Raw genomic sequence first — 27,393 nt, 5'->3', positions numbered from 1 at the left:
TATAAGAGTTTGAGATAGATGTGGAGAGTTTAAAAGCCACTTATACCCATTTTGTCCCAAAACAGGCTAAAACCAAGAAAACATTGCTTAGAAGCTGTAAACAGCTATGTTAGTGTTTCTAGGGTTAAAATGTGTCTTAATCCAATGCAACTAACTAATTATAAGACTTTGAGATAGATGTGGAGAGTTTAAAAGCCACTTATACCCATTTTGTCCCAAAACATGCTAAAACCAAGAAAACATTGCTTAGAAGCTGTAAACAGCTATGTTAGTGTTTATGGGGTTAAAATGTGTCTTAATCCAATGCAACTAACTAATTATAAGAGTTTGAGATAGATGTGGAGAGTTTAAAAGCCACTTATACCTATTTTGTCCCAAAACAGGCTAAAACCAAAAAAACATTGCTAAAACCAAGAAAACATTGCTTAGAAGCTGTAAACAGCTATGTTAGTGTTTTTGGGGTTAAAATGTGTCTTAATCTAATGCAACTAACTAATTATAAGACTTTGAGATAGATGTGGAGAGTTTAAAAGCCATTTAAACCCATTTTGTCCCAAAACATGCTAAAACGAAGAAAACATTGCTTAGAAGCACTAAACAGCTTTGTTAGTGTTGATGGGGTTAAAATGTGTCTTAATCCATTGCAACTAACTAATTATAAGAGTTTGAGATTGATATGGAGAGTTTAAAAGCCACTTATACCCATTCTATCCCAAAACAGGCTAAAACCAAGTAAACATTGCTTAGGAGCTGTAAACAGCTATGTTAGTGTTTCTGGGGTTAAAATGTGTCTTAATCCAATGCAACTAACTAATTATAAGAGTTAGAGATAGATGTGGAGAGTTTAAAAGCCACTTATACCCATTTTGTCCCAAAACAGGCTAAAACCAAGAAAACATTGCTTAGAAGCTTTAAACAGCTATGTTAGTGTTTGTGGGGTTAAAATGTGTCTTTATCCAATGCAACTGACTAGTTATAAGAGTTTGAGATAGATGTGGAGAATTTAAAAGCCACTTATACCCATTTTGTCCCAAAACAGGCTAAAACCAAGAAAACATTGCTTAGAAGCACTAAACAGCTTTGTTAGTGTTTCTGGGGTTAAATTGTGTCTTAATCCAATGCAACTGACTAGTTATAAGAGTTTGAGATAGATGTGGAGAGTTTAAAAGCCACTTATACCCATTTTGTACCAAAACATGCTAAAACCAAGAAAACATTGCTTAGAAGCACTAAACAGCTTTGTTAGTGTTTCTGGGGTTAAAATGTGTCTTAATCCAATGCAACTAACTAATTATAATACTTTAAGATAGATATGGAGAGTTTAAAAGCCACTTATACCCATTCTGTCCCAAAACAGGCTAAAACCAAGAAACATTGCTTAGAAGCTGTAAACAGCTATGTTAGTGTTTATGGGGTTAAAATGTGTCTTTATCCAATGCAACTGACTAGTTATAAGAGTTTGAGATAGATGTGGAGAGTTTAAAAGCCACTTATACCCATTCTATCCCAAAACAGGCTAAAACCAAGGAAACATTGCTTAGAAGCACTAAACAGCTTTGTTAGTGTTTCTGGGGTTAAAATGTGTCTTAATCCAATGCAACTAACTAATTATAAGAGTTTGAGATAGATGTGGAGAGTTTAAAAGCCACTTATACCTATTTTGTCCCAAAACAGGCTAAAACCAAAAAAACATTGCTAAAACCAAGAAAACATTGCTTAGAAGCTGTAAACAGCTATGTTAGTGTTTCTGGGGTTAAAATGTGTCTTAATCTAATGCAACTAACTAATTATAAGACTTTGAGATAGATGTGGAGAGATTTAAAAGCCACTTATACCCATTTTGTCCCAAAACATGCTAAAACGAAGAAAACATTGCTTAGAAGCACTAAACAGCTTTGTTAGAGTTGATGGGGTTAAAATGTGTCTTAATCCAATGCAACTAACTAATTATAAGAGTTTGAGATTGATGTGGAGAGTTTAAAAGCCACTTATACCCATTTTGTCCCAAAACATGCTAAAACCAAGAAAACATTGCTTAGAAGCACTAAACAGCTTTGTTAGTGTTTCTAGGGTTAAAATGTGTCTTAATCCAATGCAACTAACTAATTATAAGAGTTTGAGATAGATGTGGAGAGTTTAAAAGCCACTTATACCCATTTTGTCCCAAAACAGGCTAAAACCAAGAAAACATTGCTTAGAAGCTGTAAACAGCTATGTTAGTGTTTCTAGGGTTAAAATGTGTCTTAATCCAATGCAACTAACTAATTATAAGACTTTGAGATAGATGTGGAGAGTTTAAAAGCCACTTATACCCATTTTGTCCCAAAACATGCTAAAACCAAGAAAACATTGCTTAGAAGCACTAAACAGCTTTTTTAGTGTTGATGGGGTTAAAATGTGTCTTAATCCAATGAAACTAAGTAATTCTAAAACTTTAAGATAGATGTGGAGAGTTTAAAAGCCTCTTATACCCATTTTGTCCCAAAACAGGCTAAAACCAAGAAAACATTGCTTAGAAGCTGTAAACAGCTATGTTAGTGTTGATGGGGTTAAAATGTGTCTTAATCCAATGCAACTAACTAATTATAAGAGTTTGAGATTGATGTGGAGAGTTTAAAAGCCTCTTATACCCATTTTGTCCCAAAACAAGCTAAAAACCAAGAAAACATTGCTTAGAAGCTGTAAACAGCTATGTTCGTTTTTCTGGGATTAAAATGTGTCTTAATCCAATGCAACTGACTAGTTATAAGAGTTTGAGATAGATGTGGAGAGTTTAAAAGCCACTTATACCTATTTTGTCCCAAAACAGGCTAAAACCAAAAAAACATTGCTAAAACCAAGAAAACATTGCTTAGAAGCTGTAAACAGCTATGTTAGTGTTTCTGGGGTTAAAATGTGTCTTAATCTAATGCAACTAACTAATTATAAGACTTTGAGATAGATGTGGAGAGTTTAAAAGCCACTTATACCGATTTGGTCCCAAAACATGCTAAAACGAAGAAAACATTGCTTAGAAGCACTAAACAGCTTTGTTAGTGTTGATGGGGTTAAAACGTGTCTTAATCCAATGCAACTAACTAATTATAAGAGTTTGAGATTGATGTGGAGAGTTTAAAAGCCACTTATACCCATTTTGTCCCAAAACATGCTAAAACCAAGAAAACATTGCTTAGAAGCACTAAACAGCTTTGTTAGTGTTTCTAGGGTTAAAAAGTGTCTTAATCCAATGCAACTAACTAATTATAAGAGTTTGAGATAGATGTGGAGAGTTTAAAAGCCACTTATACCCATTTTGTCCCAAAACAGGCTAAAACCAAGAAAATATTGCTTAGAAGCTGTAAACAGCTATGTTAGTGTTTGTAGGGTTAAAATGTGTTTTAATCCAATGCAACTAACTAATTGTAAGACTTTGAGATAGATGTGGAGAGTTTAAAAGCCACTTATACCCATTTTGTCCCAAAACATGCTAAAACCAAGAAAACATTGCTTAGAAGCACTAAACAGCTTTGTTAGTGTTGATGGGGTGAAAATGTGTCTTAATCCAATGAAACTAAGTAATTCTAAGACTTTAAGATAGATGTGGAGAGTTTAAAAGCCTCTTATACCCATTTTGTCCCAAAACAGGCTAAAACCAAGAAAACATTGCTTAGAAGCTGTAAACAGCTATGTTAGTGTTGATGGGGTTAAAATGTGTCTTAATCCAATGCAACTAACTAATTATAAGAGTTTGAGATTGATGTGGAGAGTTTAAAAGCCTCTTATACCCATTTTGTCCCAAAACAAGCTAAAAACCAAGAAAACATTGCTTAGAAGCTGTAAACAGCTATGTTAGTGTTGATGGGGTTAAAATGTGTCTTAATCCAATGCAACTAATAATTATAAGAGATTATGATAGATGTGGATAGTTTAAAAGCCACTTATACCCATTTTATCCCAAAACAGGCTAAAACCAAGAAAACATTGCTTAGAAGCACTAAACAGCTTTGTTAGTGTTTCTGGTGTTAAAATGTGTCTTAATCCAATGCAACTAACTAATTATAAGAGTTTGAGATAGATGTGGAGAGTTTAAAAGCCACTTATACCCATTTTGTCCCAAAACAAGCTAAAACCAAGAAAACATTGCTTAGAAGCTGTAAACAGCTATGTTAGTGTTTATGGGGATAAAATGTGTCTTAATCCAATGCAACTAACTAATTATAAGACTTTGAGATAGATGTGGAGAGTTTAAAAGCCATTTATACCCATTTTGTCCCAAAACAGGCTAAAACCAAGAAAACATTGCTTAGAAGCACTAAACAGTTTTGTTAGTGTTTTTGGGGGTAAAATGTGTCTTAATCCAATGCAACTGACTAAGTATAAGAGTTTGAGATAGATGCGGAGAGTTTAAAAGCCACTTATACCCATTTTGTCCCAAAACAACCTAAAACCAAGAAAACATTGCTTAGAAGCACTAAACTGCTATGTTAGTGTTTCTGGGGTTAAAATGTGTCTTAATCTAATGCAACTAACTAATTATAAGACTTTGAGGTAGATGTGGAGAGTTCAAAAGCCACTTATACCCATTCTGTCCCAAAACAGGCTAAAACCAAGAAACATTGCTTAGAAGCTGTAAACAGCTATGTTAGTGTTTATGGGGTTAAAATGTGTCTTTATCCAATGCAACTGACTAGTTATAAGAGTTTGAGATAGATGTGGAGAGTTTAAAAGCCACTTATACCCATTCTATCCCAAAACAGGCTAAAACCAAGGAAACATTGCTTAGAAGCACTAAACAGCTTTGTTAGTGTTTCTGGGGTTAAAATGTGTCTTAATCCAATGCAACTAACTAATTATAAGAGTTTGAGATAGATGTGGAGAGTTTAAAAGTGTTGAAATAAGCGGAAGACTTAGAGAGATTTGAGAGGTTTAGAATGAAGAAGAAGAGTTGGTGGCTAATAGTATGAAAGAGAGTGATAATAGATTAGAATTAGGTAGAATATATCAAATACAACACATGACAAGGGTTTAAATAGTGAGGCAGCTAGGGCGACCACATGACCTAAAGTAGAAACAAGAGAAATCGACAATTAGGAGAGAGAGGGGTTAGGTGATCGGTGATAGCGACTTGTCCTAGTCTTCCACTCTTGTCCACTTGCGCTTTCTCCCTAACGGCTACACAAGGGATTCTCGATCCTTCTCATGGGCCGGAGGTGAGCAGGCCTCCTCACTATCCTCACACATAGATGACTCGGCCTTAGTGCTTCACTCGGCCTTATTGCTTGCACGTACGGACGGTACGGACTGTACGGACGCCATAGGCTTATTCTTGATCAATACTCCCCCTCAAGCTTAGCCTGATGAAATGTCTAAGCTTGGAACCCGTGAAGCAGCACCTCATTAAAAACCTTGACTTAGAAAACCTCATGGGACAAAACTAAGCCAAGGGAAAAAGAGTGTGCTGTCCACGGATTCGGAAAGTTGATCACGGCCGTGTGATGTCTACAAGTCCAAGTTTGCTATGAATATAATCACAAACCTTGGGACTTGCAGATTTGGTGAAGATGTCGGCTAGCTGGTCTTGGCTCCTTGTGTGGCATGGTAGAACCGCTCCCTCTTCGATCCTCTCCCTAACCTTGTGGCAGTCGCTCTCAATGTGCTTGGTCCGTTCATGGAAGACTGAGTTAGTGGCTATGTGGATCGCTGCCTCATTGTCACAATGCATTGTCATCGGCTGTCTTGTTTCAATGCCGAGATCCTTAAGTAGACCTTTCAACCATGTCATCTCATTAGTTAGCTTCCTCATAGCTCGGTACTCAGCCTCGGCACTTGAACATGACACCACCTTTTGCTTCTTAGACCTCCATGTAACTAGGTTTCCTCCAACAAAGGTGCAATATCCAGTAGTTGACCGCCTATCCAATGTGTCTCCATTATAGTCCGCATCACAATAACCCACGATCTCAGTGTTGCCGTTTTTACCCATCCAAATGCCTTGACCAGGGCTGCCCTTGAGATAGCTCAAAATCCTCTCCACTTGACTCCATTGATACTTGCTTGGAGCTTGCATGTGCTGACTCACCTGATTCACAGCATAAGAGATATCAGGTCGTGTGATAGTTAAATAGATCAACTTACCTACAAGCCGTCGGTAGCGTGTGACGTCCGGGAACGGCTCGTCCAATGGTTCGCGTGGTTTGCCTTCCTTCGCCCGAATGCTCTCCCCCTTTCGCTTGAGCTGGTAATCTTCATCCAGTGGTGTAGTAGCTGGAACCGTACCAAGTTTGCCTGTCTCAGCAAGCAAGTCCAGAGCATACTTGCGTTGTGAGAGGAAGATACCCTCCGGGGAACGGCAGATTTCGATGCCGAGGAAGTATTTGAGCTCTCCGAGGTCCTTAATGTCAAAGGCAGACTTGAGAGAGTCTTTAATGGCAACAATACCGGCCTTGTCATCGCCAGTCACGATGATGTCATCGACATAAACCAGCACCACAACCAGGCCAAGTGATGTCTTGAGAGTGAAAAGAGTGTGATCAGCCTCCGATCGTCTAAAGCCATTCGCCTTAAGAGTGGAGCTGAGCTTATGGTACCAGGCGCGTGGTGACTGTTTGAGGCCATAGATGGCCTTGCGTAACCGTAAGACTTTCCCGGGAGCAACAATGTCCTCAAGACCAGGCGGAGGAGTCATGTACACTTCTTCATCTAGCTCGCCTTGGAGGAACGCGTTCTTCACATCCATTTGCCATAAGTCCCAAGAAAGGTTCACGGCCAACGATAGCACTACTCGCACGGTATGCAATTTGGCCACGGGAGCAAACGTTGCCATGTAGTCATCTCCATAGGTTTGAGTGAACCCTCGGGCCACCAGCCGTGCCTTATGCCTTTCAATCTCTCCCGTGCTCAAGAACTTGATGGTGAATACCCACTTTGAACTTACGGCCTTCTTCCCTTTGGGGAGGTCAGCCTCATCCCATGTGTGATTTCTGATCATTGCACCAGCTTCATCCTCCACAGCATCTACCCATACCTTATGTTCTTTGGCCTCCTCGTACGTTTGGGGAACCCAGTGTTCATCAACTTGGCCGAAGAAGGCTTGGTGCTCGGTCGGAAGCAGCTCGAGCGAACATACGGCTTGGATAGGATGTGCGACGGCTTGACTGTTGTAGTAGACCCTCTTATCTTTCCATGTAGAGGGGTGAGACCGGACACGCGTGCTTCGTCGTGGAGCTGGTTGAGCTGGCGGCACTGATTGGCTGGACTGAGTGACATCTTCGATGACCGGTTCAGCATCAGGTCGTGTCTCGGTCAGGCTTGAGTTTGGCTCGGGCATCTCATGTGCCTCGGTCATGCTCTGGTTTGACTCGGGCATCTCATGGTCCGGGGATATCATCTCGGGCATAGCACCTTCCGGCTCGAGCGTATGGTCAATGGAGCTCGGGTTGGGTTCTGGCTGAGGAAGGGCTGTGGCCGTAGGCGGATTTCCGAGATGGTCAAGGAGAAACTTAAGGCTGGAGGCTCTATCATTTGGTGATGATGAAAGATCCTTCAAGCTGTTCCAGTCTTTGTTATCAAAATAACCCACATTTTCCAAGAACCGAACATCTCTTGATACATACAGCCGGCTTGTCTTTGGGTCAAAACACTTGTATCCCTTTTGAGTAGTGGAGTAGCCGATGAACATACACCTTATGCTTTTGGGATCGAGCTTACTCCGCTGTTCTCCACAAGTACAAAAGAAACACACCCAAAGACCCGTAAGTGCTCTAGAGATGGTTTAAATCCATTCAATACCTCAAATGGCGATAGGTCATTAAGGACTTTGGTTGGTGTCCGATTGATCAGGTAGCATGCTGTCATCACAGCATCACCCCAATATCGCCTTGTAACGTGTGAATGGAACATCATCGACCGTGCCACCTCCATTAGATGTCGGTTCTTCCTCTCGGCCACACCATTTTGTTGGGGCGTATAGGGACAACTTGTTTGGTGTAGTATGCCGTGTTTTGCTAGGTGTTCTCTGAATTTGTGACTTGTATACTCTCCACCATTGTCTGATCTAAGTACCTTAATTTTAGCATTGAAATGATTAGTAACATAATTTTGAAAGTTTATAAAAGCATCAAACACTCTATCCTTTGAAGGCAGCAAAGTAATCCATGTGTACTTAGATTTTTCATCAATAAAAGTCACAAAATATTTGTTATTATCTCTAGAAAGGCATGGTGAAGTCCACACATCCGAGTGCACTAAATCAAAACAATGCTCATAAATAGTTTTAGACTTGGGAAAAATAGATTTGCAATGTTTACCAAGAATACAAGACTCACACATTGAACTATCAAAAGAAACACTTGGTAACATTAAAGCAAGGGCACGAGAATGAGGATGGCCTAATCTAGCATGCCACACACTATCCAAATTAACAACAAAACAAGATTTAGTAGATAAACTTGGCGAGGTTTTCTCTAGGACATAGAGATCTCCACTCCCTTGTCCCTCTCCAAGAACTTTTCCAGTCTCAATATCCTGAAAATGAACACTATTAGGACCAAAGATTGCATAACAATTCAAATCATTAGTGGTTCTCTTAACCGATAGAAGATTAGATGTGAAGGTAGGCATAAAGAAAGCTTTTGTGGTTTTATCAAATAGTTTCAAGTCCCCTATTCCTTTCACTGGTATTTGTTCTCCATTTGCAATTATAACATTTCCTAAAGCCGGTTTTATATTGTCAATTAGACTAGGATTACTAATCATGTGGTGAGAAGCACCCGAGTCTATGACAAGAGATTTACTAGGCTTAGAGGTAAAGAAAGAGATACCAGACTCCTTGAGTGAGGCAATGGAACGGATGAGCGCCTCAAGGTCTGATTTCCTAACCACTTCTCCATAGGCTGCGGTCATGGCTGCCTCATCTCCTTGCTTTGACGGCCCGGCTCCCTTGTCGCTAACCGCTTCCTTTGAGAGGTTTGCTTTGAACTTGGCCGGTTTGAGATGAGGGTGGAGGACCCAACACTTGTCTTTCAGGTGACCCCGCCTCTTGCAGTGGTCGCATATCCACACCTTCCTCTCCTCTTGCTTGTACACTCCTTTATTAGCCGTAGCAAGCTCCCCCTTACCGCTAAACAAGTCAAGAGAACCTTGCTCTCTTTGGATTTGTGAACAAATGTCTTCAAAAGAGGGAAGTTTCTCTGCCCTGAGGATGTGCTTCAAGAGATCGTTGAAGGATGGGTTTAAAGTAAGAAGGAGACCAAAGATCTTGTCTTGCTCCTTTCTTTCAGTCAACACACTCGGATCGAGTGTACTCGGCCGCAACATGTCAAGCTCGGACCATAAAGCTCGAAACTTGCCAAGATGTTTAGTGAACTCCACATCATCTTGGTTAAGCTCATTTATGGCCTTCTTGACCTCAAAGACCCGAGTCAAGTTGGAGATATTGCCATAGACACCTTTAAGTGTCTCCCACAACTCCTTGGCCGTCTCGCAATATGAGTAGGCCTCAAGGATTGGTGTGTCAAGAGAGTTTTGGAGAACAGATAGGACAACTTGGTCTTCTTGGAACCACTTGGCCTTCCTCTCGCTCTCTTCTTCTACTTCCTCCTCGGAAGCGCCTTCATCTTCTCCTTTTAGGTTTTGTTTTGGAGCATAGTCACTCTCGACATGACTCCAAAGACCACGACCTCCAAGGGCAGTTCTTGTGGTTCTAGTCCACAGCAAGTAGTTTGTTCCTTTGAGAACAACCGGCATGACAATGGGTTTGGCGTTTTCCATGGTTTAACCGCTATGGACCGATGGACAAAGCTTTTACCCGGAGAATAAAGAGAAATAGGACTGAGAATCGAGTGAACAAGAATGAAGAATGGAAGAATAGAAGAGATAGGTTATCAAGAACGACAACCTGGCTCTGATACCATGTTGAAATAAGCGGAAGACTTAGAGAGATTTGAGAGGTTTAGAATGAAGAAGAAGAGTTGGTGGCTAATAGTATGAAAGAGAGTGATAATAGATTAGAATTAGGTAGAATATATCAAATACAACACATGACAAGGGTTTAAATAGTGAGGCAGCTAGGGCGACCACATGACCTAAAGTAGAAACAAGAGAAATCGACAATTAGGAGAGAGAGGGGTTAGGTGATCGGTGATAGCGACTTGTCCTAGTCTTCCACTCTTGTCCACTTGCGCTTTCTCCCTAACGGCTACACAAGGGATTCTCGATCCTTCTCATGGGCCGGAGGTGAGCAGGCCTCCTCACTATCCTCACACATAGATGACTCGGCCTTAGTGCTTCACTCGGCCTTATTGCTTGCACGTACGGACGGTACGGACTGTACGGACGCCATAGGCTTATTCTTGATCAATAAAAAGCCACTTATACCTATTTTGTCCCAAAACAGGCTAAAACCAAAAAAACATTGCTAAAACCAAGAAAACATTGCTTAGAAGCTGTAAACAGCTATGTTAGTGTTTCTGGGGTTAAAATGTGTCTTAATCTAATGCAACTAACTAATTATAAGACTTTGAGATAGATGTGGAGAGATTTAAAAGCCACTTATACCCATTTTGTCCCAAAACATGCTAAAACGAAGAAAACATTGCTTAGAAGCACTAAACAGCTTTGTTAGAGTTGATGGGGTTAAAATGTGTCTTAATCCAATGCAACTAACTAATTATAAGAGTTTGAGATTGATGTGGAGAGTTTAAAAGCCACTTATACCCATTTTGTCCCAAAACATGCTAAAACCAAGAAAACATTGCTTAGAAGCACTAAACAGCTTTGTTAGTGTTTCTAGGGTTAAAATGTGTCTTAATCCAATGCAACTAACTAATTATAAGAGTTTGAGATAGATGTGGAGAGTTTAAAAGCCACTTATACCCATTTTGTCCCAAAACAGGCTAAAACCAAGAAAACATTGCTTAGAAGCTGTAAACAGCTATGTTAGTGTTTCTAGGGTTAAAATGTGTCTTAATCCAATGCAACTAACTAATTATAAGACTTTGAGATAGATGTGGAGAGTTTAAAAGCCACTTATACCCATTTTGTCCCAAAACATGCTAAAACCAAGAAAACATTGCTTAGAAGCACTAAACAGCTTTGTTAGTGTTGATGGGGTTAAAATGTGTCTTAATCCAATGAAACTAAGTAATTCTAAGACTTTAAGATAGATGTGGAGAGTTTAAAAGCCTCTTATACCCATTTTGTCCCAAAACAGGCTAAAACCAAGAAAACATTGCTTAGAAGCTGTAAACAGCTATGTTAGTGTTGATGGGGTTAAAATGTGTCTTAATCCAATGCAACTAACTAATTATAAGAGTTTGAGATTGATGTGGAGAGTTTAAAAGCCTCTTATACCCATTTTGTCCCAAAACAAGCTAAAAACCAAGAAAACATTGCTTAGAAGCTGTAAACAGCTATGTTCGTTTTTCTGGGATTAAAATGTGTCTTAATCCAATGCAACTGACTAGTTATAAGAGTTTGAGATAGATGTGGAGAGTTTAAAAGCCACTTATACCTATTTTGTCCCAAAACAGGCTAAAACCAAAAAAACATTGCTAAAACCAAGAAAACATTGCTTAGAAGCTGTAAACAGCTATGTTAGTGTTTCTGGGGTTAAAATGTGTCTTAATCTAATGCAACTAACTAATTATAAGACTTTGAGATAGATGTGGAGAGTTTAAAAGCCACTTATACCGATTTGGTCCCAAAACATGCTAAAACGAAGAAAACATTGCTTAGAAGCACTAAACAGCTTTGTTAGTGTTGATGGGGTTAAAACGTGTCTTAATCCAATGCAACTAACTAATTATAAGAGTTTGAGATTGATGTGGAGAGTTTAAAAGCCACTTATACCCATTTTGTCCCAAAACATGCTAAAACCAAGAAAACATTGCTTAGAAGCACTAAACAGCTTTGTTAGTGTTTCTAGGGTTAAAAAGTGTCTTAATCCAATGCAACTAACTAATTATAAGAGTTTGAGATAGATGTGGAGAGTTTAAAAGCCACTTATACCCATTTTGTCCCAAAACAGGCTAAAACCAAGAAAATATTGCTTAGAAGCTGTAAACAGCTATGTTAGTGTTTGTAGGGTTAAAATGTGTTTTAATCCAATGCAACTAACTAATTGTAAGACTTTGAGATAGATGTGGAGAGTTTAAAAGCCACTTATACCCATTTTGTCCCAAAACATGCTAAAACCAAGAAAACATTGCTTAGAAGCACTAAACAGCTTTGTTAGTGTTGATGGGGTGAAAATGTGTCTTAATCCAATGAAACTAAGTAATTCTAAGACTTTAAGATAGATGTGGAGAGTTTAAAAGCCTCTTATACCCATTTTGTCCCAAAACAGGCTAAAACCAAGAAAACATTGCTTAGAAGCTGTAAACAGCTATGTTAGTGTTGATGGGGTTAAAATGTGTCTTAATCCAATGCAACTAACTAATTATAAGAGTTTGAGATTGATGTGGAGAGTTTAAAAGCCTCTTATACCCATTTTGTCCCAAAACAAGCTAAAAACCAAGAAAACATTGCTTAGAAGCTGTAAACAGCTATGTTAGTGTTGATGGGGTTAAAATGTGTCTTAATCCAATGCAACTAATAATTATAAGAGATTATGATAGATGTGGATAGTTTAAAAGCCACTTATACCCATTTTATCCCAAAACAGGCTAAAACCAAGAAAACATTGCTTAGAAGCACTAAACAGCTTTGTTAGTGTTTCTGGTGTTAAAATGTGTCTTAATCCAATGCAACTAACTAATTATAAGAGTTTGAGATAGATGTGGAGAGTTTAAAAGCCACTTATACCCATTTTGTCCCAAAACAGGCTAAAACCAAGAAAACATTGCTTAGAAGCTGTAAACAGCTATGTTAGTGTTTATGGGGATAAAATGTGTCTTAATCCAATGCAACTAACTAATTATAAGACTTTGAGATAGATGTGGAGAGTTTAAAAGCCATTTATACCCATTTTGTCCCAAAACAGGCTAAAACCAAGAAAACATTGCTTAGAAGCACTAAACAGTTTTGTTAGTGTTTTTGGGGGTAAAATGTGTCTTAATCCAATGCAACTGACTAAGTATAAGAGTTTGAGATAGATGCGGAGAGTTTAAAAGCCACTTATACCCATTTTGTCCCAAAACAACCTAAAACCAAGAAAACATTGCTTAGAAGCACTAAACTGCTATGTTAGTGTTTCTGGGGTTAAAATGTGTCTTAATCTAATGCAACTAACTAATTATAAGACTTTGAGGTAGATGTGGAGAGTTCAAAAGCCACTTATACCCATTTTGTCCCAAAACAGACTAAAACCAAAAAAAACATTGCTTAGAAGCTGTAAACAGGTATGTTAGTGTTGATGGGGTTAAAATGTGTCTTAATCCAATGCAACTAACTAATTATTAGAGTTTGAGATTGATGTGGAGAGTATAAAAGCCACTTATACCCATTTTGTCCCAAAACAAGCTAAAACCAAGAAAACATTGCTTAGAAGCTGTAAACAGCTATGTTAGTGTTTCTGGGGTTAAAATGTGTCTTAATCCAATGCAACTGACTAGTTATAAGAGTTTGAGATAGATGTGGAGAGTTTAAAAGCCACTTATACCCATTTTGTCCCAAAATAGGCTAAAACCAAGAAAACATTGCTTAAAAGCTGTAAACAGTTATGTTAGTGTTTCTAGGGTTAAAATGTGTATTAATCCAATGCAACTAACTAATTATAAGACTTTAAGATAGATGTGGAGAGTTTAAAAGCTACTTATACGCATTTTGTCCCAAAACAGGCTAAAACCAAGAAAACATTGCTTAGAAGCTGTAAACAGCTATGTTAGTGTTGATGGGGTTAAAATGTGTCTTAATCCAATGCAACTAACTAATTATAAGACTTAAAGATAGATGTGGAGAGTTTAAAAGCCACTTATACCCATTTTGTCCCAAAACAAACTAAAACCAAGAAAACATTGCTTAGAAGCTGTAAACAGCTATGTTAGTGTTTCTAGGGTTAAAAAGTGTCTTAATCCAATGCAACTAACTAATTATAAGAGTTTGAGATAGATGTGGAGAGTTTAAAAGCCACTTATACCCATTTTGTCCCAAAACAGGCTAAAACCAAGAAAATATTGCTTAGAAGCTGTAAACAGCTATGTTAGTGTTTGTAGGGTTAAAATGTGTTTTAATCCAATGCAACTAACTAATTGTAAGACTTTGAGATAGATGTGGAGAGTTTAAAAGCCACTTATACCCATTTTGTCCCAAAACATGCTAAAACCAAGAAAACATTGCTTAGAAGCACTAAACAGCTTTGTTAGTGTTGATGGGGTGAAAATGTGTCTTAATCCAATGAAACTAAGTAATTCTAAGACTTTAAGATAGATGTGGAGAGTTTAAAAGCCTCTTATACCCATTTTGTCCCAAAACAGGCTAAAACCAAGAAAACATTGCTTAGAAGCTGTAAACAGCTATGTTAGTGTTGATGGGGTTAAAATGTGTCTTAATCCAATGCAACTAACTAATTATAAGAGTTTGAGATTGATGTGGAGAGTTTAAAAGCCTCTTATACCCATTTTGTCCCAAAACAAGCTAAAAACCAAGAAAACATTGCTTAGTAAACAGCTATGTTAGTGTTGATGGGGTTAAAATGTGTCTTAATCCAATGCAACTAATAATTATAAGAGATTATGATAGATGTGGATAGTTTAAAAGCCACTTATACCCATTTTATCCCAAAACAGGCTAAAACCAAGAAAACATTGCTTAGAAGCACTAAACAGCTTTGTTAGTGTTTCTGGTGTTAAAATGTGTCTTAATCCAATGCAACTAACTAATTATAAGAGTTTGAGATAGATGTGGAGAGTTTAAAAGCCACTTATACCCATTTTGTCCCAAAACAGGCTAAAACCAAGAAAACATTGCTTAGAAGCTGTAAACAGCTATGTTAGTGTTTATGGGGATAAAATGTGTCTTAATCCAATGCAACTAACTAATTATAAGACTTTGAGATAGATGTGGAGAGTTTAAAAGCCATTTATACCCATTTTGTCCCAAAACAGGCTAAAACCAAGAAAACATTGCTTAGAAGCACTAAACAGTTTTGTTAGTGTTTTTGGGGGTAAAATGTGTCTTAATCCAATGCAACTGACTAAGTATAAGAGTTTGAGATAGATGCGGAGAGTTTAAAAGCCACTTATACCCATTTTGTCCCAAAACAACCTAAAACCAAGAAAACATTGCTTAGAAGCACTAAACAGCTATGTTAGTGTTTCTGGGGTTAAAATGTGTCTTAATCTAATGCAACTAACTAATTATAAGACTTTGAGATAGATGTGGAGAGTTCAAAAGCCACTTATACCCATTTTGTCCCAAAACAGACTAAAACCAAAAAAACATTGCTTAGAAGCGGTAAACAGGTATGTTAGTGTTGATGGGGTTAAAATGTGTCTTAATCCAATGCAACTAACTAATTGTTAGAGTTTGAGATTGATGTGGAGAGTATAAAAGCCACTTATACCCATTTTGTCCCAAAACAAGCTAAAACCAAGAAAACATTGCTTAGAAGCTGTAAACAGCTATGTTAGTGTTTCTGGGGTTAAAATGTGTCTTAATCCAATGCAACTGACTAGTTATAAGAGTTTGAGATAGATGTGGAGAGTTTAAAAGCCACTTATACCCATTTTGTCCCAAAATAGGCTAAAACCAAGAAAACATTGCTTAAAAGCTGTAAACAGTTATGTTAGTGTTTCTAGGGTTAAAATGTGTCTTAATCCAATGCAACTAACTAATTATAAGACTTTAAGATAGATGTGGAGAGTTTAAAAGCTACTTATACGCATTTTGTCCCAAAACAGGCTAAAACCAAGAAAACATTGCTTAGAAGCTGTAAACAGCTATGTTAGTGTTGATGGGGTTAAAATGTGTCTTAATCCAATGCAACTAACTAATTATAAGACTTAAAGATAGATGTGGAGAGTTTAAAAGCCACTTATACCCATTTTGTCCCAAAACAAACTAAAACCAAGAAAACATTGCTTAGAAGCTGTAAACAGCTATGTTAGTGTTGATGGGGTTAAAATGTGTCTTAATCCAATGCAACTAATAATTATAAGAGATTATGATAGATGTGGATAGTTTAAAAGCCACTTATACCCATTTTATCTCAAAACAGGCTAAAACCAAGAAAACATTGCTTAGAAGCTGTAAACAGCTATGTTAGTGTTTGTAGGGTTAAAATGTGTTTTAATCCAATGCAACTAACTAATTGTAAGACTTTGAGATAGATGTGGAGAGTTTAAAAGCCACTTATACCCATTTTGTCCCAAAACATGCTAAAACCAAGAAAACATTGCTTAGTATTGATCAAGAATAAGCCTATGGCGTCCGTACAGTCCGTACCGTCCGTACGTGCAAGCAATAAGGCCGAGTGAAGCACTAAGGCCGAGTCATCTATGTGTGAGGATAGTGAGGAGGCCTGCTCACCTCCGGCCCATGAGAAGGATCGAGAATCCCTTGTGTAGCCGTTAGGGAGAAAGCGCAAGTGGACAAGAGTGGAAGACTAGGACAAGTCGCTATCACCGATCACCTAACCCCTCTCTCTCCTAATTGTCGATTTCTCTTGTTTCTACTTTAGGTCATGTGGTCGCCCTAGCTGCCTCACTATTTAAACCCTTGTCATGTGTTGTATTTGAGATATTCTACCTAATTCTAATCTATTATCACTCTCTTTCATACTATTAGCCACCAACTCTTCTTCTTCATTCTAAACCTCTCAAATCTCTCTAAGTCTTCCGCTTATTTCAACATGGTATCAGAGCCAGGTTGTCGTTCTTGATAACCTATCTCTTCTATTCTTCCATTCTTCATTCTTGTTCACTCGATTCTCAGTCCTATTTCTCTTTATTCTCCGGGTAAAAGCTTTGTCCATCGGTCCATAGCGGTTAAACCATGGAAAACGCCAAACCCATTGTCATGCCGGTTGTTCTCAAAGGAACAAACTACTTGCTGTGGACTAGAACCACAAGAACTGCCCTTGGAGGTCGTGGTCTTTGGAGTCATGTCGAGAGTGACTATGCTCCAAAACAAAACCTAAAAGGAGAAGATGAAGGCGCTTCCGAGGAGGAAGTAGAAGAAGAGAGCGAGAGGAAGGCCAAGTGGTTCCAAGAAGACCAAGTGGTTCCAAGAAGACCAAGTTGTCCTATCTGTTCTCCAAAACTCTCTTGACACACCAATCCTTGAGGCCTACTCATATTGCGAGACGGCCAAGGAGTTGTGGGAGACACTTAAAGGTGTCTATGGCAATATCTCCAACTTGACTCGGGTCTTTGAGGTCAAGAAGGCCATAAATGAGCTTAACCAAGATGATGTGGAGTTCACTAAACATCTTGGCAAGTTTCGAGCTTTATGGTCCGAGCTTGACATGTTGCGGCCGAGTACACTCGATCCGAGTGTGTTGACTGAAAGAAAGGAGCAAGACAAGATCTTTGGTCTCCTTCTTACTTTAAACCCATCCTTCAACGATCTCTTGAAGCACATCCTCAGGGCAGAGAAACTTCCCTCTTTTGAAGACATTTGTTCACAAATCCAAAGAGAGCAAGGTTCTCTTGACTTGTTTAGCGGTAAGGGGGAGCTTGCTACGGCTAATAAAGGAGTGTACAAGCAAGAGGAGAGGAAGGTGTGGATATGCGACCACTGCAAGAGGCGGGGTCACCTGAAAGACAAGTGCTGGGTCCTCCACCCTCATCTCAAACCGGCCAAGTTCAAAGCAAACCTCTCAAAGGAAGCGGTTAGCGACAAGGGAGCCGGGCCGTCAAAGCAAGGAGATGAGGCAGCCATGACCGCAGCCTATGGAGAAGTGGTTAGGAAATCAGACCTTGAGGCGCTCATCCGTTCCATTGCCTCACTCAAGGAGTCTGGTATCTCTTTCTTTACCTCTAAGCCTAGTAAATCTCTTGTCATAGACTCGGGTGCTTCTCACCACATGATTAGTAATCCTAGTCTAATTGACAATATAAAACCGGCTTTAGGAAATGTTATAATTGCAAATGGAGAACAAATACCAGTGAAAGGAATAGGGGACTTGAAACTATTTGATAAAACCACAAAAGCTTTCTTTATGCCTACCTTCACATCTAATCTTCTATCGGTTAAGAGAACCACTAATGATTTGAATTGTTATGCAATCTTTGGTCCTAATAGTGTTCATTTTCAGGATATTGAGACTGGAAAAGTTCTTGGAGAGGGACAAGGGAGTGGAGATCTCTATGTCCTAGAGAAAACCTCGCCAAGTTTATCTACTAAATCTTGTTTTGTTGTTAATTTGGATAGTGTGTGGCATGCTAGATTAGGCCATCCTCATTCTCGTGCCCTTGCTTTAATGTTACCAAGTGTTTCTTTTGATAGTTCAATGTGTGAGTCTTGTATTCTTGGTAAACATTGCAAATCTATTTTTCCCAAGTCTAAAACTATTTATGAGCATTGTTTTGATTTAGTGCACTCGGATGTGTGGACTTCACCATGCCTTTCTAGAGATAATAACAAATATTTTGTGACTTTTATTGATGAAAAATCTAAGTACACATGGATTACTTTGCTGCCTTCAAAGGATAGAGTGTTTGATGCTTTTATAAACTTTCAAAATTATGTTACTAATCATTTCAATGCTAAAATTAAGGTACTTAGATCAGACAATGGTGGAGAGTATACAAGTCACAAATTCAGAGAACACCTAGCAAAACACGGCATACTACACCAAACAAGTTGTCCCTATACGCCCCAACAAAATGGTGTGGCCGAGAGGAAGAACCGACATCTAATGGAGGTGGCACGGTCGATGATGTTCCATTCACACGTTACAAGGCGATATTGGGGTGATGCTGTGATGACAGCATGCTACCTGATCAATCGGACACCAACCAAAGTCCTTAATGACCTATCGCCATTTGAGGTATTGAATGGATTTAAACCATCTCTAGAGCACTTACGGGTCTTTGGGTGTGTTTCTTTTGTACTTGTGCCAGGAGAACAGCGGAGTAAGCTCGATCCCAAAAGCATAAGGTGTATGTTCATCGGCTACTCCACTACTCAAAAGGGATACAAGTGTTTTGACCCAAAGACAAGCCGGCTGTATGTATCAAGAGATGTTCGGTTCTTGGAAAATGTGGGTTATTTTGATAACAAAGACTGGAACAGCTTGAAGGATCTTTCATCATCACCAAATGATAGAGCCTCCAGCCTTAAGTTTCTCCTTGACCATCTCGGAAATCCGCCTACGGCCACAGCCCTTCCTCAGCCAGAACCCAACCCGAGCTCCATTGACCATACGCTCGAGCCGGAAGGTGCTATGCCCGAGATGATATCCCCGGACCATGAGATGCCCGAGTCAAACCAGAGCATGACCGAGGCACATGAGATGCCCGAGCCAAGCTCAAGCCTGACCGAGACACGACCTGATGCTGAACCGGTCATCGAAGATGTCACTCAGTCCAGCCAATCAGTGCCGCCAGCTCAACCAGCTCCACGACGAAGCACGCGTGTCCGGTCTCACCCCTCTACATGGAAAGATAAGAGGGTCTACTACAACAGTCAAGCCGTCGCACATCCTATCCAAGCCGTATGTTCGCTCGAGCTGCTTCCGACCGAGCACCAAGCCTTCTTCGGCCAAGTTGATGAACACTGGGTTCCCCAAACGTACGAGGAGGCCAAAGAACATAAGGTATGGGTAGATGCTGTGGAGGATGAAGCTGGTGCAATGATCAGAAATCACACATGGGATGAGGCTGACCTCCCCAAAGGGAAGAAGGCCGTAAGTTCAAAGTGGGTATTCACCATCAAGTTCTTGAGCACGGGAGAGATTGAAAGGCATAAGGCACGGCTGGTGGCCCGAGGGTTCACTCAAACCTATGGAGATGACTACATGGCAACGTTTGCTCCCGTGGCCAAATTGCATACCGTGCGAGTAGTGCTATCGTTGGCCGTGAACCTTTCTTGGGACTTATGGCAAATGGATGTGAAGAACGCGTTCCTCCAAGGCGAGCTAGATGAAGAAGTGTACATGACTCCTCCGCCTGGTCTTGAGGACATTGTTGCTCCCGGGAAAGTCTTACGGTTACGCAAGGCCATCTATGGCCTCAAACAGTCACCACGCGCCTGGTACCATAAGCTCAGCTCCACTCTTAAGGCGAATGGCTTTAGACGATCGGAGGCTGATCACACTCTTTTCACTCTCAAGACATCACTTGGCCTGGTTGTGGTGCTGGTTTATGTCGATGACATCATCGTGACTGGCGATGACAAGGCCGGTATTGTTGCCATTAAAGACTCTCTCAAGTCTGCCTTTGACATTAAGGACCTCGGAGAGCTCAAATACTTCCTCGGCATCGAAATCTGCCGTTCCCCGGAGGGTATCTTCCTCTCACAACGCAAGTATGCTCTGGACTTGCTTGCTGAGACAGGCAAACTTGGTACGGTTCCAGCTACTACACCACTGGATGAAGATTACCAGCTCAAGCGAAAGGGGGAGAGCATTCGGGCGAAGGAAGGCAAACCACGCGAACCATTGGACGAGCCGTTCCCGGACGTCACACGCTACCGACGGCTTGTAGGTAAGTTGATCTATTTAACTATCACACGACCTGATATCTCTTATGCTGTGAATCAGGTGAGTCAGCACATGCAAGCTCCAAGCAAGTATCAATGGAGTCAAGTGGAGAGGATTTTGAGCTATCTCAAGGGCAGCCCTGGTCAAGGCATTTGGATGGGTAAAAACGGCAACACTGAGATCGTGGGTTATTGTGATGCGGACTATAATGGAGACACATTGGATAGGCGGTCAACTACTGGATATTGCACCTTTGTTGGAGGAAACCTAGTTACATGGAGGTCTAAGAAGCAAAAGGTGGTGTCATGTTCAAGTGCCGAGGCTGAGTACCGAGCTATGAGGAAGCTAACTAATGAGATGACATGGTTGAAAGGTCTACTTAAGGATCTCGGCATTGAAACAAGACAGCCGATGACAATGCATTGTGACAATGAGGCAGCGATCCACATAGCCACTAACTCAGTCTTCCATGAACGGACCAAGCACATTGAGAGCGACTGCCACAAGGTTAGGGAGAGGATCGAAGAGGGAGCGGTTCTACCATGCCACACAAGGAGCCAAGACCAGCTAGCCGACATCTTCACCAAATCTGCAAGTCCCAAGGTTTGTGATTATATTCATAGCAAACTTGGACTTGTAGACATCACACGGCCGTGATCAACTTTCCTAATCCGTGGACAGCACACTCTTTTTCCCTTGGCTTAGTTTTGTCCCATGAGGTTTTCTAAGTCAAGGTTTTTAATGAGGTGCTGCTTCACGGGTTCCAAGCTTAGCCATTTCATCAGGCTAAGCTTGAGGGGGAGTATTGATCAAGAATAAGCCTATGGCGTCCGTACAGTCCGTACCGTCCGTACGTGCAAGCAATAAGGCCGAGTGAAGCACTAAGGCCGAGTCATCTATGTGTGAGGATAGTGAGGAGGCCTGCTCACCTCCGGCCCATGAGAAGGATCGAGAATCCCTTGTGTAGCCGTTAGGGAGAAAGCGCAAGTGGACAAGAGTGGAAGACTAGGACAAGTCGCTATCACCGATCACCTAACCCCTCTCTCTCCTAATTGTCGATTTCTCTTGTTTCTACTTTAGGTCATGTGGTCGCCCTAGCTGCCTCACTATTTAAACCCTTGTCATGTGTTGTATTTGAGATATTCTACCTAATTCTAATCTATTATCACTCTCTTTCATACTATTAGCCACCAACTCTTCTTCTTCATTCTAAACCTCTCAAATCTCTCTAAGTCTTCCGCTTATTTCAACACTTAGAAGCACTAAACAGCTTTGTTAGTGTTGATGGGGTGAAAATGTGTCTTAATCCAATGAAACTAAGTAATTCTAAGACTTTAAGATAGATGTGGAGAGTTTAAAAGCCTCTTATACCCATTTTGTCCCAAAACAGGCTAAAACCAAGAAAACATTGCTTAGAAGCTGTAAACAGTTATGTTAGTGTTGATGGGGTTAAAATGTGTCTTAATCCAATGCAACTAACTAATTATAAGAGTTTTAGATTGATGTGGAGAGTTTAAAAGCCTCTTATACCCATTTTGTCCCAAAACAAGCTAAAAACCAAGAAAACATTGCTTAGAAGCTGTAAACAGCTATGTTAGTGTTGATGGGGTTAAAATGTGTCTTAATCCAATGCAACTAATAATTATAAGAGATTATGATAGATGTGGATAGTTTAAAAGCCACTTATACCCATTTTATCCCAAAACAGGCTAAAACCAAGAAAACATTGCTTAGAAGCACTAAACAGCTTTGTTAGTGTTTCTGGTGTTAAAATGTTTCTTAATCCAATGCAACTAACTAATTATAAGAGTTTGAGATAGATGTGGAGAGTTTAAAAGCCACTTATACCCATTTTGTCCCAAAACAGGCTAAAACCAAGAAAACATTGCTTAGAAGCTGTAAACAGCTATGTTAGTGTTTATGGGGATAAAATGTGTCTTAATCCAATGCAACTAACTAATTATAAGACTTTGAGATAGATGTGGAGAGTTTAAAAGCCATTTATACCCATTTTGTCCCAAAACAGGCTAAAACCAAGAAAACATTGCTTAGAAGCACTAAACAGTTTTGTTAGTGTTTTTGGGGGTAAAATGTGTCTTAATCCAATGCAACTGACTAAGTATAAGAGTTTGAGATAGATGCGGAGAGTTTAATAGCCACTTATACCCATTTTGTCCCAAAACAACCTAAAACCAAGAAAACATTGCTTAGAAGCACTAAACAGCTATGTTAGTGTTTCTGGGGTTAAAATGTGTCTTAATCTAATGCAACTAACTAATTATAAGACTTTGAGATAGATGTGGAGAGTTCAAAAGCCACTTATACCCATTTTGTCCCAAAACAGACTAAAACCAAAAAAACATTGCTTAGAAGCTGTAAACAGGTATGTTAGTGTTGATGGGGTTAAATTGTGTCTTAATCCAATGCAACTAACTAATTATAAGAGTTTTAGATTGATGTGGAGAGTTTAAAAGCCTCTTATACCCATTTTGTCCCAAAACAAGCTAAAAACCAAGAAAACATTGCTTAGAAGCTGTAAACAGCTATGTTAGTGTTGATGGGGTTAAAATGTGTCTTAATCCAATGCAACTAATAATTATAAGAGATTATGATAGATGTGGATAGTTTAAAAGCCACTTATACCCATTTTATCCCAAAACAGGCTAAAACCAAGAAAACATTGCTTAGAAGCTGTAAACAGCTATGTTAGTGTTTGTAGGGTTAAAATGTGTTTTAATCCAATGCAACTAACTAATTGTAAGACTTTGAGATAGATGTGGAGAGTTTAAAAGCCACTTATACCCATTTTGTCCCAAAACATGCTAAAACCAAGAAAACATTGCTTAGAAGCACTAAACAGCTTTGTTAGTGTTGATGGGGTGAAAATGTGTCTTAATCCAATGAAACTAAGTAATTCTAAGACTTTAAGATAGATGTGGAGAGTTTAAAAGCCTCTTATACCCATTTTGTCCCAAAACAGGCTAAAACCAAGAAAACATTGCTTAGAAGCTGTAAACAGTTATGTTAGTGTTGATGGGGTTAAAATGTGTCTTAATCCAATGCAACTAACTAATTATAAGAGTTTTAGATTGATGTGGAGAGTTTAAAAGCCTCTTATACCCATTTTGTCCCAAAACAAGCTAAAAACCAAGAAAACATTGCTTAGAAGCTGTAAACAGCTATGTTAGTGTTGATGGGGTTAAAATGTGTCTTAATCCAATGCAACTAATAATTATAAGAGATTATGATAGATGTGGATAGTTTAAAAGCCACTTATACCCATTTTATCCCAAAACAGGCTAAAACCAAGAAAACATTGCTTAGAAGCACTAAACAGCTTTGTTAGTGTTTCTGGTGTTAAAATGTTTCTTAATCCAATGCAACTAACTAATTATAAGAGTTTGAGATAGATGTGGAGAGTTTAAAAGCCACTTATACCCATTTTGTCCCAAAACAGGCTAAAACCAAGAAAACATTGCTTAGAAGCTGTAAACAGCTATGTTAGTGTTTATGGGGATAAAATGTGTCTTAATCCAATGCAACTAACTAATTATAAGACTTTGAGATAGATGTGGAGAGTTTAAAAGCCATTTATACCCATTTTGTCCCAAAACAGGCTAAAACCAAGAAAACATTGCTTAGAAGCACTAAACAGTTTTGTTAGTGTTTTTGGGGGTAAAATGTGTCTTAATCCAATGCAACTGACTAAGTATAAGAGTTTGAGATAGATGCGGAGAGTTTAATAGCCACTTATACCCATTTTGTCCCAAAACAACCTAAAACCAAGAAAACATTGCTTAGAAGCACTAAACAGCTATGTTAGTGTTTCTGGGGTTAAAATGTGTCTTAATCTAATGCAACTAACTAATTATAAGACTTTGAGATAGATGTGGAGAGTTCAAAAGCCACTTATACCCATTTTGTCCCAAAACAGACTAAAACCAAAAAAACATTGCTTAGAAGCTGTAAACAGGTATGTTAGTGTTGATGGGGTTAAATTGTGTCTTAATCCAATGCAACTAACTAATTATAAGAGTTTTAGATTGATGTGGAGAGTTTAAAAGCCTCTTATACCCATTTTGTCCCAAAACAAGCTAAAAACCAAGAAAACATTGCTTAGAAGCTGTAAACAGCTATGTTAGTGTTGATGGGGTTAAAATGTGTCTTAATCCAATGCAACTAATAATTATAAGAGATTATGATAGATGTGGATAGTTTAAAAGCCACTTATACCCATTTTATCCCAAAACAGGCTAAAACCAAGAAAACATTGCTTAGAAGCACTAAACAGCTTTGTTAGTGTTTCTGGTGTTAAAATGTTTCTTAATCCAATGCAACTAACTAATTATAAGAGTTTGAGATAGATGTGGAGAGTTTAAAAGCCACTTATACCCATTTTGTCCCAAAACAGGCTAAAACCAAGAAAACATTGCTTAGAAGCTGTAAACAGCTATGTTAGTGTTTATGGGGATAAAATGTGTCTTAATCCAATGCAACTAACTAATTATAAGACTTTGAGATAGATGTGGAGAGTTTAAAAGCCATTTATACCCATTTTGTCCCAAAACAGGCTAAAACCAAGAAAACATTGGTTAGAAGCACTAAACAGTTTTGTTAGTGTTTTTGGGGGTAAAATGTGTCTTAATCCAATGCAACTGACTAAGTATAAGAGTTTGAGATAGATGCGGAGAGTTTAATAGCCACTTATACCCATTTTGTCCCAAAACAACCTAAAACCAAGAAAACATTGCTTAGAAGCACTAAACAGCTATGTTAGTGTTTCTGGGGTTAAAATGTGTCTTAATCTAATGCAACTAACTAATTATAAGACTTTGAGATAGATGTGGAGAGTTCAAAAGCCACTTATACCCATTTTGTCCCAAAACAGACTAAAACCAAAAAAACATTGCTTAGAAGCTGTAAACAGGTATGTTAGTGTTGATGGGGTTAAAATGTGTCTTAATCCAATGCAACTAACTAATTATTAGAGTTTGAGATTGATGTGGAGAGTATAAAAGCCACTTATACCCATTTTGTCCCAAAACAAGCTAAAACCAAGAAAACATTGCTTAGAAGCTGTAAACAGCTATGTTAGTGTTTCTGGGGTTAAAATGTGTCTTAATCCAATGCAACTGACTAGTTATAAGAGTTTGAGATAGATGTGGAGAGTTTAAAAGCCACTTATACCCATTTTGTCCCAAAATAGGCTAAAACCAAGAAAACATTGCTTAAAAGTATGAAACCGCACACACACCTTGTCCGTACATCCGTCCGTACAACCATCACCATTGGGCCGTCCGTACAGCTAAAGGCCTACCAAGCTCAACCCATGAGGATCACGAGTCCATTCCATGTTCACCAGCCTCCAACGGTCACAAGAGCTTCTCGATCCTTCTCCTCATAGCCGTTAGTGTAGAGTGCGCAAGTGGGAAGGATCACATGTCTTCTTAAGGACATGTCGCTATCTTTATATGTAAATGTGCCTAGGATCATCTTAGTATATTCTTTTGTATATGTCTATAAGTAGATTGTAATTATGTTCTAAATGAGGTAAGAAGAGATAATATCTCTTTCTCCACAATACTCTCTCTATACTCTCTTACTATACTCTCAACGATTCTCACTCTCTTGTTATTCAAATCTTCTCACTAAACTCATAATCGATCCTATTAATTCTTTCATGGTATCAGAGCCTGGTTGCTCGTCATTCTAAAGTTTTTGATCATCACTTACTTCCGCTTCTCCTTCTCTCTCATTTTCTGTTTTGACTTGAAAGTCATTTTCTTTAACCGTTGGATAATAGCTTTACCTAACGGTCTCTTCATCATGGAAAGTGTCAAAACCATGGTTGTTCCGGTGACTCTCAAGGGAGAGAACTATCTGCTGTGGGCGAGGACCACGAAAACTGCCCTTTGTGGCCGAGGCCTTTGGTCTCACGTTGAGAAGAGCGAAGCTCCGAGTGGTGAGGCCACCAAGGACGGCAAGGAACTTGCCGGAGATGAAAAGAACAAATGGTTCCAAGAAGACCAAGGGGTCTTAGCCATCATTCAAAACTCTCTAGATGCCCCCATTCTTGAAGCCTACTCCTACTGCGAGACGGCGAAGGACTTGTGGGACACCCTCAAGAACGTTTTTGGTAATATTACCAATGTCAATCGTATCTTCGAGATTAAAAGGGCCATCAATAACCTCAATCAAGAGGATATGGAGTTTACAAAGCATTTTGGGAAGTTTAGGTCCCTTTGGGCTGAACTAGAAATGCTGCGACCGGCGACAATTGATCCGGCCATACTGAACGAGAGGCGTGAACAAGACAAAGTGTTTGGGCTGCTCTTGACCCTAAACCCCTCCTACAATGATCTCATCAAACACATCTTGCGGTCAGATAAACTCCCAAGCCTTGATGATGTTTGTAACCAAATTCAAAAGGAGCATGGCTCCATGGGATTGTTCGGCAGCAAGGGAGAGCTGGTGACCGCTAACAAAGCTGAGATGGCATCAGCAAACAAAGGCTACTACCGACCGGAGGACAAGAACAACCCGCCGGTTTGTGAGCACTGTAAGAAACTTGGCCACTTCAAGAGCCGCTGCTGGATCCTACATCCGCATCTAGCACCACCACCGGGAACAATCCGAGGTGGACGACCAAACCGCGGAGGACAACCGAGAGCTCACCAAGCAACTGCCGTGGGGGAGCCATTGATCTCTGAGCAGCCTCAACAAGTGACCGGTGGAACTGCTCTTGCTGCAGCATCGTCCGAGCTGGTAAGGCGGTCCGACCTTGATGCGCTCATCAAAGCCCTCAAGGAGGCCACCGGTAAGGCGTTTCTTAC

This window comes from Camelina sativa, chromosome 20 (genome assembly GCF_030686135.1).
Source record: "Camelina sativa cultivar CO46 ecotype springtype chromosome 20, ASM3068613v1".
Classification (NCBI taxonomy): Eukaryota; Viridiplantae; Streptophyta; class Magnoliopsida; order Brassicales; family Brassicaceae; genus Camelina; species Camelina sativa.
Note: the sequence above shows the minus strand (reverse complement) of the source record.